We start from the raw sequence: 11,503 nt of genomic DNA on the forward strand, positions 1-11,503 counted from the left end.
TTAAAAGTTAATTTGCACTTGATAAAGTATGGAGCAAATAAAAATTGCTCTTAATTCTTGTAGAGCAAAATGAGGCTTATTGATTGGATATTTCACATTATCGCTCAGTCCGAGTTTGGGGGGGGGGGCGAAACGTTATTTCGTTCCCGCCAATTAAAAGATAATTTGCACTTGATAAAGTATGGAGCAAATTAAAATTGCTCTTAATTCTTGTAGAGCAAAATAAGGCTTATTGATTGGATATTTCACATTTTCGCTCAGTCGGAGTTTGGAGGGGGGGCGAAACGTTATTTCGGCCCCGCCAATTAAAAGTTAATTTGCACTTGATAAAGTATGGAGCAAATAAAAATTGCTCTTAATTCTTGTAGAGCAAAATGAGGCTTATTGATTGGATATTTCACATTATCGCTCAGTCGAAGTTTGGGGGGCGAAACGTTATTTCGGCCCCGCCAATTAAAAGATAATTTGCACTTGATAAAGTATGGAGCAAATTAAAATTGCTCTTAATCCTTGTAGAGCAAAATGAGGCTTATTGATTGGATATTTCACGTTATCGCTCAGTCGGAGTTTGGGGGGGGGGCGAAACGTTATTTCGGCCCCGCCAATTAAAAGTTAATTTGCACTTGATAAAGTATGGAGCAAATTAAAATTCCTCTTAATTCTTGTAGAGCAAAATGAGGCTCATTGATTGGGTATTTCACATTATCGCTCAGTCGGAGTTGGGGGGGGGCGAAACGTTATTTCGGCCCCGCCAATTAAAAGATAATTTGCACTTGATAAAGTATGGAGCAAATAAAAATTGCTCTTAATTCTTGTAGAGCAAAATGAGGCTTATTGATTGGATATTTCACATTATCGCTCAGTCGGAGTTTGGGGGGGGGGCGAAACGTTATTTCGGCCCCGCCAATTAAAAGATAATTTGCACTTGATAAAGTATGGAGCAAATTAAAATTCCTCTTAATTCTTGTAGAGCAAAATGAGGCTCATTGATTGGGTATTTCACATTATCGCTCAGTCGGAGTTTGGGGGGGGGGGCGAAACGTTATTTCGGCCCCGCCAATTAAAAGATAATTTGCACTTGATAAATTATGGAGCAAATAAAAATTGCTCTTAATTCTTGTAGAGCAAAATGAGGCTTATTGATTGGATATTTCACATTATCGCTCAGTCGGAGTTTGGAGGGGGGACGAAACGTTATTTCGGCCCCGCCAATTAAAAGTTAATTTGCACTTGATAAAGTATGGAGCAAATAAAAATTGCTCTTAATTCTTGTAGAGCAAAATTAGGCTTATTGATTGGATATTTCACATTATCGCTCAGTCGAAGTTTGGGGGGGGGCGAAACGTTATTTCGGCCCCGCCAATTAAAAGATAATTTGCACTTGATAAATCATGGAGCAAATTAAAATTGCTCTTAATCCTTGTAGAGCAAAATGAGGCTTATTGATTGGATATTTCACATATTCGCTCAGTCGGAGTTTGGAGGGGGGGGGTGAAACGTTATTTCGGCCCCGCCAATTAAAAGTTAATTTGCACTTGATAAAGTATGGAGCAAATAAAAATTGCTCTTAATTCTTGTAGAGCAAAATGAGGCTTATTGATTGGATATTTCACATTATCGCTCAGTCGAAGTTTGGGGGGGCGAAACGTTATTTCGGCCCCGCCAATTAAAAGATAATTTGCACTTGATAAAGTATGGAGCAAATTAAAATTGCTCTTAATTCTTGTAGAGCAAAATGAGGCTTATTGATTGGATATTTCACATTTTCGCTCAGTCGGAGTTTGGAGGGGGGGGCGAAACGTTATTTCGGCCCCGCCAATTAAAAGTTAATTTGCACTTGATAAAGTATGGAGCAAATAAAAATTGCTCTTAATTCTTGTAGAGCAAAATGAGGCTTATTGATTGGATATTTCACATTATCGCTCAGTCGAAGTTTGGGGGGCGAAGCGTTATTTCGGCCCCGCCAATTAAAAGATAATTTGCACTTGATAAAGTATGGAGCAAATTAAAATTGCTCTTAATTCTTGTAGAGCAAAATGAGGCTCATTGATTGGGTATTTCACATTATCGCTCAGTCGGAGTTTGGGGGGGGGCGAAAGGTTATTTCGGCCCCGCCAATTAAAAGATAATTTGCACTTGATAAAGTATGGAGCAAATAAAAATTGCTCTTAATTCTTGTAGAGCAAAATGAGGCTTATTGATTGGATATTTCACATTATCGCTCAGTCGAAGTTTGGGGGGGCGAAACGTTATTTCGGCCCCGCCAATTAAAAGATAATTTGCACTTGATAAAGTATGGAGCAAATTAAAATTGCTCTTAATCCTTGTAGAGCAAAATGAGGCTTATTGATTGGATATTTCACGTTATCGCTCAGTCGGAGTTTGGGGGGGGGCGAAACGTTATTTCGGCCCCGCCAATTAAAAGTTAATTTGCACTTGATAAAGTATGGAGCAAATTAAAATTCCTCTTAATTCTTGTAGAGCAAAATGAGGCTCATTGATTGGGTATTTCACATTATCGCTCAGTCGGAGTTTGGGGGGGGGGGCGAAACGTTATTTCGGCCCCGCCAATTAAAAGTTAATTTGCACTTGATAAAGTATGGAGCAAATAAAAATTGCTCTTAATTCTTGTAGAGCAAAATGAGGCTTATTGATTGGATATTTCACATTATCGCTCAGTCGAAGTTTGGGGGGCGAAGCGTTATTTCGGCCCCGCCAATTAAAAGATAATTTGCACTTGATAAAGTATGGAGCAAATTAAAATTGCTCTTAATTCTTGTAGAGCAAAATGAGGCTCATTGATTGGGTATTTCACATTATCGCTCAGTCGGAGTTTGGGGGGGGGCGAAACGTTATTTCGGCCCCGCCAATTAAAAGATAATTTGCACTTGATAAAGTATGGAGCAAATAAAAATTGCTCTTAATTCTTGTAGAGCAAAATGAGGCTTATTGATTGGATATTTCACATTATCGCTCAGTCGGAGTTTGGGGGGGGGGCGAAAGGTTATTTCGGCCCCGCCAATTAAAAGATAATTTGCACTTGATAAAGTATGGAGCAAATTAAAATTGCTCTTAATTCTTGTAGAGCAAAATGAGGCTTATTGATTGGATATTTCACATTTTCGCTCAGTCGGAGTTTGGAGGGGGGGGGGCGAAACGTTATTTCGGCCCCGCCAATTAAAAGTTAATTTGCACTTGATAAAGTATGGAGCAAATAAAAATTGCTCTTAATTCTTGTAGAGCAAAATGAGGCTTATTGATTGGATATTTCACATTATCGCTCAGTCGAAGTTTGGGGGGGCGAAGCGTTATTTCGGCCCCGCCAATTAAAAGATAATTTGCACTTGATAAAGTATGGAGCAAATTAAAATTGCTCTTAATCCTTGTAGAGCAAAATGAGGCTTATTGATTGGATATTTCACGTTATCGCTCAGTCGGAGTTTGGGGGGGGGCGAAACGTTATTTCGGCCCCGCCAATTAAAAGTTAATTTGCACTTGATAAAGTATGGAGCAAATAAAAATTGCTCTTAATTCTTGTAGAGCAAAATGAGGCTTATTGATTGGATATTTCACATTATCGCTCAGTCCGAGTTTGGGGGGGGGGCGAAACGTTATTTCGGCCCCGCCAATTAAAAGATAATTTGCACTTGATAAAGTATGGAGCAAATTAAAATTGCTCTTAATTCTTGTAGAGCAAAATGAGGCTTATTGATTGGATATTTCACATATTCGCTCAGTCGGAGTTTGGAGGGGGGGGGGTGAAACGTTATTTCGGCCCAGCCAATTAAAAGTTAATTTGCACTTGATAAAGTATGGAGCAAATAAAAATTGCTCTTAATTCTTGTAGAGCAAAATGAGGCTTATTGATTGGATATTTCACATTATCGCTCAGTCGAAGTTTGGGGGGGCGAAACGTTATTTCGGCCCCGCCAATTAAAAGATAATTTGCACTTGATAAAGTATGGAGCAAATTAAAATTGCTCTTAATCCTTGTAGAGCAAAATGAGGCTTATTGATTGGATATTTCACGTTATCGCTCAGTCGGAGTTTGGGGGGGGCGAAACGTTATTTCGGCCCCGCCAATTAAAAGTTAATTTGCACTTGATAAAGTATGGAGCAAATTAAAATTCCTCTTAATTCTTGTAGAGCAAAATGAGGCTCATTGATTGGGTATTTCACATTATCGCTCAGTCGGAGTTTGGGGGGGGGCGAAACGTTATTTCGGCCCCGCCAATTAAAAGATAATTTGCACTTGATAAATTATGGAGCAAATAAAAATTGCTCTTAATTCTTGTAGAGCAAAATGAGGCTTATTGATTGGATATTTCACATTATCGCTCAGTCGGAGTTTGGAGGGGGGGCGAAACGTTATTTCGGCCCCGCCAATTAAAAGTTAATTTGCACTTGATAAAGTATGGAGCAAATAAAAATTGCTCTTAATTCTTGTAGAGCAAAATTAGGCTTATTGATTGGATATTTCACATTATCGCTCAGTCGAAGTTTGGGGGGGGGCGAAACGTTATTTCGGCCCCGCCAATTAAAAGATAATTTGCACTTGATAAATCATGGAGCAAATTAAAATTGCTCTTAATCCTTGTAGAGCAAAATGAGGCTTATTGATTGGATATTTCACGTTATCGCTCAGTCGGAGTTTGGGGGGGGGCGAAACGTTATTTCGGCCCCGCCAATTAAAAGATAATTTGCACTTGATAAAGTATGGAGCAAATTAAAATTCCTCTAATTCTTGTAGAGCAAAATGAGGCTCATTGATTGGGTATTTCACATTATCGCTCAGTCGGAGTTTGGGGGGGGGGCGAAACGTAATTTCGGCCCCGCCAATTAAAAGTTAATTTGCACTTGATAAATTATGGAGCAAATTAAAATTCCTCTTAATTCTTGTAGAGCAAAATGAGGCTCATTGATAGGGTATTTCACATTATCGCTCAGTCGGAGTTTGGGGGGGGGGGCGAAACGTTATTTCGGCCCCGCCAATTAAAAGTTAATTATCTTTGGAATAATTATGGAGCAAATTGGTTTGAAGAGTTTATTCGACGGAGCATTATAGGGGCTTAATGTATATCGTTTTTGGGGCTAATCGGGGCCAGTGGGGGGGGGCTAATTGTAAACTTGACCCCCGAATTAAATAGTAATTAACTCACTAACAGGGATGGAGCAATTAAGTTTATTCAGCGTAATAGCTAGAGCATTAAAGCTAGAAAGGCAATTTAAAATTTAGTGGAGTTTGGTGAACTGGGGGGGGGGCAAACGTTAACTTGACCCCCAGAATTAAAATTTAATTATTTCAGTTAGCGATGGGTATGGAAAATGGGTTTATGTGGAGCATAGGAGAACAAAACATGCGCATCAGATGAGTCAATAAACCGGGATTTAGGGCTAGTGGGGGGCCGATTGTTAAGCAGGGCCCGCCAATTAAAATGAAAATAACTACTTAACGGTGGGGGAGCGAAATGGATGAAATGTGGAGCATTAAAGAGCAGAAGGGGGGCAAATTTAGGGGGATGTAAATTTTCGGTTAGGAATCTGGTGGGGCTAAGTTGACGGAGCCTTTGTAGGCTCATTACAGGTACCTTCCAGATATTTTGTACGCATGTTACAGTCAGAAATTGCTAAGTTTGTAGGATAATTGCAGGCGTGTTTCGGATACTTTTTAGGATAATTGCAGGCGCGTTTCGGATACTTTTTAGGATAATTGCAGGCGCGTTTCGGATACTTTTCAGGGTCATTGCAGGCGCGTTTCAGATACTTCTCAGGATCTGACAACTATTTTAAAACTGTAATTGTACATTATAGATATTTCTAAAGCTTATAGAAAAAGTTTTATTCAATAAGAGCGGTTTGATAGCTGTGGAACTTTTTTAGACATTAAACAGGAGATACTCCTGTTTAATCTCTTATTTGATTTTTTTCTGCTTCTGCAACGATTTTGCAGACGTGCAAATAAAATTCTTTCCTGTAAGCTCTAGAAATATCTATTACGTACTCTGACAGTTTTAAAATAGCTGGCAGACGGATGTCTACTTTTAAATACCTGCAATATGTCTTCAAAATTGGCACCTGGATTTTACTTTTCCATCACTTTTCCAGACTTGTAACATGTCTATAAATATGGTCAAATTACAGTTTTAAACTAGCAGCTGGTATTTCTACTTTTGCATCGCGTTTGCAGAATCGCGCTGCATATTTCTGCCAGTATAGACAATTAACAGTTAACAAACAGAAAATGTAGAAACGGCAGACAATTTGAAATTCAGGAATTGCAGTGAAATTTTGCGTTTTTCGAGCTGCAGAAAATGTAGTCTTAATGTATACCTATTACCAGACTTGTAAATAGGGGGTACCAGGGAGCCTGTGACACCCAAGAAAATTCACAAGACACCCTGAAAAAATATTTTTAGGGGGTGTCGGGTACCACCCGGGTACCCTGAAAAATTCAGGGTGATGAGAAGTTGAGAACTCTCACCCATAACCACAACTCAAAACAGCTCTTAAAAGGGAAAAAAATGTAATGACGAATATTACCCCTCAAAACTGTGCCCTCCCTCACATTTTGTTTATTTACCTGCGTCCACTAGGGAGCCCCGGGTACCCAAGAAAATTCTGCTTTGGGGGGGAAAAAAATTCCTCAGCGGTTCTGCTACTAAGTTTTCTCAAAGTAGTCAAAGTTTCTGAAACTATTGGGAATAGATGTTTTTTAGACGCAAGTGTACGTTACCAAAAATTGTTTCAAACTTACGTTTATAGATCGTGGTTCTGCTTTTAAGAGGATTCTCAGGCTTTTTATTTTATAACACTTTACTGTTAAATTAAGTAAAATCGATTCTGGTTAAATGATAAATTAATTAAAATAAATTCTTGTTAAATACGTAACACTATTTTTTATTAAGTTTCTGAATTTATGAGAGCTATGGTGGCGTAGTGGTTAGCACTTTCGACTCGCAGCAAGAAGATCCCGGGTTCAATCCCGGACTGTGGAACCGGGTGAAAATCTGGGAACAAATCCTTCTGCGTAGAGTTTGCAAGTTGTCTCCCCACTTGTTGAAAGGAGTTTTCCTCCGCGGTCTAACCCGGTTTCTCCTTTCCATCAAAACTTGCAGAGGTTAACGGTAGTAGTCAGTATAGGGCGCTGTGGGTTAGCTGTGGCATAGGGGCTAACCACCAGTAGTATAGACCCACACTTCGTACCTCCGTAGGTGTAGAATGTAGGTGTAGAATGTCAAGGTCACTGTGTCAATGACCTAAGACGTAATTATGCCACGCCCACCTGGGAAAACAGCGCCCCCTGGCGGCAGCGCGCCCCCTCGCGGGAAAACTTGCGCGCCCCCTGGCGGGAAAACTTGCGCGCCCCCTGGCGGGAAAACACTGCGCGGGAAAACACCTGTCAGTCTCTTCTACAACTGTATCTGTGACGTCATTAGCGAGAAAACACCGTGCGCCGTCTATTGGAAAATTCCCTGCTGGAAGTTGCGCAATCCATTGTAATTTTTAGTTTTGACTCAGAATTTCAACCTTTTGTCAAGGAGTTTATTTTGATTTTGGTATTGTTTTAATGGAAATTAAAAGTTACACTAAGTAACGTATATTATGGGGTGGCGGTAAAGTTTTATCATTTTTAAATGAAAATGTGTCAAGTTCATAACGTAGCGGATACAGTAGAGGTTTGGGTCGGTAATGTCTTACTGGAAAACGACTGATACGGGTGTAGAGTTATACTTACAAAAGGAACAAAGATTTGACAGCCCAAACGGAATCAAATACCAGTACTTAGTTTCAAAATACAATCACAGAAAAGTAAGCGTGTGTAAATACTCTCCTTTCAAATCATTCGTATTCAAAACAATTCACGTCTAATTTTTCTATTAGTATCGTACTAAAGCCAACGGTAGAGGCAGAGGCTACCCCGTTTACAGGCCAACACCAAACGCATGGACTCGTCCTAACGTGTCTAAACCTAACCTACCTCCAAGTTATAACGTTATTACGTAAGGTGGCGAGAAGAAATTCCACCACAGAATTTGTATTAGTCTTAGACGTCGATATGATGCCCAACTATAACCTCCACGAAATTTTCCTGGAGTATGCCTGAGAAAATAGGCTCTTTCTCGAATCTCGAAAAGATGATAAAACTGTTTACGTTGTACCCGCATTCGAAATGAAAGAAATAGCCCAAATACCCAAGGATAAAACGGACAACGTTTGGAAATGATGGACGCCCACCTCTTTTATATCGAGCTTTGTTGGAAATGTCAGAAACATATTGACTACGAAGCCTGGTATAGAGAACCAATGACTAATAAGTTAGCTGTCATTTTTGAAGTCTTGTGGAGAGATCCTTGGGAACCTTTCTTCTTCAGCAGAAATTCAGCGCCTTATCATGATGAAAGGTTTAGACAATATGACTTTAATTTAAAAGTCAAGTAAGACCAAGATACCACCGTGTGTAGAAAGAAGAAACCATCGATAACTAACCCATTGATTGATATCTTTGTAGGTTTGCGAATTACACGTTGTAGGATACAAATTTTCAGTTTTAAATAACGCTTTTTGTCAACCATAATGGTCTGAAAACGGCCAACTCATTCCATAAAGAAAAGGATACCGATCAAGAAAAGAACCGTATCTTATTTCGACAGTTCAAAACTGAACTAAAGGAAAAATATCCAGACTCTTCCAGGAGGTTCTACTGATCTCGAAGCTTCCATTTACATGAAAAATATAAAACTTACAAAAAAGAAGTAATTTATCAGGTTAGTTTTAAAGAGTAGGTAGAAAGAAAATCAAATCTACCTTACATTGTGTATAAAAACAATGGTTCCGGAAGCTTTGGAACAGATTTTGGTTGTTATGAAAAAACTGTCTCCATTGAGGAACTCTATTTAGATAATATAGGAGTTAAATTAATGTAAAGATTTGTATTTTAAAATAGTGATTTTGCTCATAAACATGCATTTTGGAACAGATTTTGGCTGTTTTGAAAAAAAATTGATCCCATTGAGGAATTTAGATAGTATATGAGTTAAATGTCTTATATTCGTACAAGTTATTCTTATAATTAATGTAATTGCGTGATTTAATGTAAAGATTTGTATTTAAAAATAGGGATTTTGCTCATAAACTTGCATTGGCTTTGATAAGTAATCCAAATGTACCTTTTCATACTTTGGACCTATCAAATAACCTAATAGAAGATAAAGGTAATATATTTACTAACGAAAAAAGAAATATCAAAGACAAATAAATAACAACAATACCTCTTCATTGTATTTCTTAATGAAATATCTCTTGTCAATTAATTGTAAAGAAAAACAGAAAATAAATGTTACCAATAAACATTGTGGTGAACTTTTTATGAGGATATTATTTCTGCATTTTTCATAATAACGCTGAACTGCCTATCTGTACGAGGTTGAATTCAGGGTCTATTTGTTAACATGTTTTACTGTAGTTTAGTGTGTTTTGTTGTAATTTAAGTTAATTTTAGACTGTTTTATTGCAGTTTTAGTGTTCTTTGGTGCGTTTTATTGTAGTTTTATTGTACCTTAGTGTATTTTATTGTGGTATAGTGTAGTTTAAGAGTGTTTTATTGTACTTTTAGTGCATTTTATTGTGGTATAGTGTAATTTAAGAGTGTTTTATTGTACTTTTAGTGTATTTTATTGTGGTATAGTGTAGTTTAAGAGTGTTTTATTGTACTTTTAGTGTATTTTATTGTGGTTTAGTGTAGTTTAAGAGTGTTTTATTGTACTTTTAGTGTATTTTATTGTGGTATAGTGTAGTTTAAGAGTGTTTTATTGCACTTTTAGTGTATTTTATTGTGGTTTAGTGTAGTTTAAGAGTGTTTTATTGTATTTTAGTGTATTTTATTGTGGTATAGTGAAGTTTTAGAGTGTTTTATTGTACTTTCAGAGTGTTTTATTGTACTTTCAGAGTGTTTTATTGTAGTTTTATTGTGGTATAGTGTAGTTTTAGAGTGTTTTATTGTACTTTTAGTGTATTTTATTGTGTTTTACTGTCTTTTGGTGTGTTATGTTATAGTTTTATTGTATTTCAGTGTATTTTACTGTGTTTTGGTGTGTTTTTATTGTAGTTTCAGTGTATTTCAGTGTATTTTGTTGTAATTTAAGTTTTTCATCATAACTTTTTATTGTACCTTAGTGTATTTTATTGTGGTATAGTGTAGTTTAAGAGTGTTTTATTGTACTTTTAGTGTATTTTATTGTGGTATAGTGTAGTTTAAGAGTGTTTTATTGTACTTTTAGTGTATTTTATTGTGGTATAGTGTAGTTTAAGAGTGTTTTATTGTACTTTTAGTGTATTTTATTGTGGTATAGTGTAGTTTAAAAGTGTTTTATTGTACTTTTAGTGTATTTTATTGTGGTTTAGTGTAGTTTAAGAGTGTTTTATTGTACGTTTAGTGTATTTTATTGTGGTATAGTGTAGTTTAAGAGTGTTTTATTGCACTTTTAGTGTATTTTATTGTGGTTTAGTGTAGTTTAAGAGTGTTTTATTGTACTTTTAGTGTATTTTATTGTGGTATAGTGAAGTTTTAGAGTGTTTTATTGTACTTTCAGAGTGTTTTATTGTACTTTCAGAGTGTTTTATTGTACTTTCAGAGTGTTTTATTGTACTTTCAGAGTGCTTTATTGTACTTTCAGAGTGTTTTATTGTACTTTCAGAGTGTTTTATTGTAGTTTTATTGTGGTATAGTGTAGTTTTAGAGTGTTTTATTGTACTTTTAGTGTATTTTATTGTGTTTTACTGTCTTTTGGTGTGTTATGTTATAGTTTTATTGTATTTCAGTGTATTTTACTGTGTTTTGGTGTGTTTTTATTGTAGTTTCAGTGTATTTCAGTGTATTTTGTTGTAATTTAAGTTTTTCATCATAACTTTTTATTGTACCTTAGTGTATTTTATTGTGGTATAGTGTAGTTTAAGAGTGTTTTATTGTACTTTTAGTGTATTTTATTGTGGTTTAGTGTAGTTTAAGAGTGTTTTATTGTACGTTTAGTGTATTTTATTGTGGTATAGTGTAGTTTAAGAGTGTTTTATTGCACTTTTAGTGTATTTTATTGTGGTTTAGTGTAGTTTAAGAGTGTTTTATTGTACTTTTAGTGTATTTTATTGTGGTATAGTGAAGTTTTAGAGTGTTTTATTGTACTTTCAGAGTGTTTTATTGTACTTTCAGAGTGTTTTATTGTACTTTCAGAGTGTTTTATCGTACTTTCAGAGTGTTTTATTGTACTTTCAGAGTGTTTTATTGTACTTTCAGAGTGTTTTATTGTACTTTCAGAGTGTTTTATTGTACTTTCAGAGTGTTTTATTGTACTTTTAGAGTGTTTTATTGTACTTTCAGAGTGTTTTATTGTACTTTCAGAGTGTTTTATTGTACTTTCAGAGTGTTTTATTGTACTTTCAGAGTGTTTTATTGTACTTTCAGAGTGTTTTATTGTAGTTTTATTGTAGTTTTATTGTGGTATAGTGTAGT

At 36.3% G+C, this 11,503-nt stretch overlaps 1 long non-coding RNA gene across 1 annotated transcript; it reads left to right on the forward strand.

Moving 5' to 3' along the window:
- Positions 1-7,682: 7,682 nt before the first annotated feature.
- On the forward strand, positions 7,683-8,074 carry LOC149615309 (uncharacterized). Its single transcript, XR_016376169.1, has 2 exons — positions 7,683-7,809; positions 7,882-8,074. It is a non-coding gene; the product is annotated as an uncharacterized LOC149615309 (long non-coding RNA).
- The last annotated feature ends 3,429 nt before the right edge of the window (positions 8,075-11,503 follow it).

The sequence above is a fragment of the Phalangium opilio genome, unplaced genomic scaffold, assembly GCF_054372755.1.
Source record: "Phalangium opilio isolate 3A_F unplaced genomic scaffold, DU_Popi_V2 ptg000225l_1, whole genome shotgun sequence".
Taxonomy (NCBI): Eukaryota; Metazoa; Arthropoda; class Arachnida; order Opiliones; family Phalangiidae; genus Phalangium; species Phalangium opilio.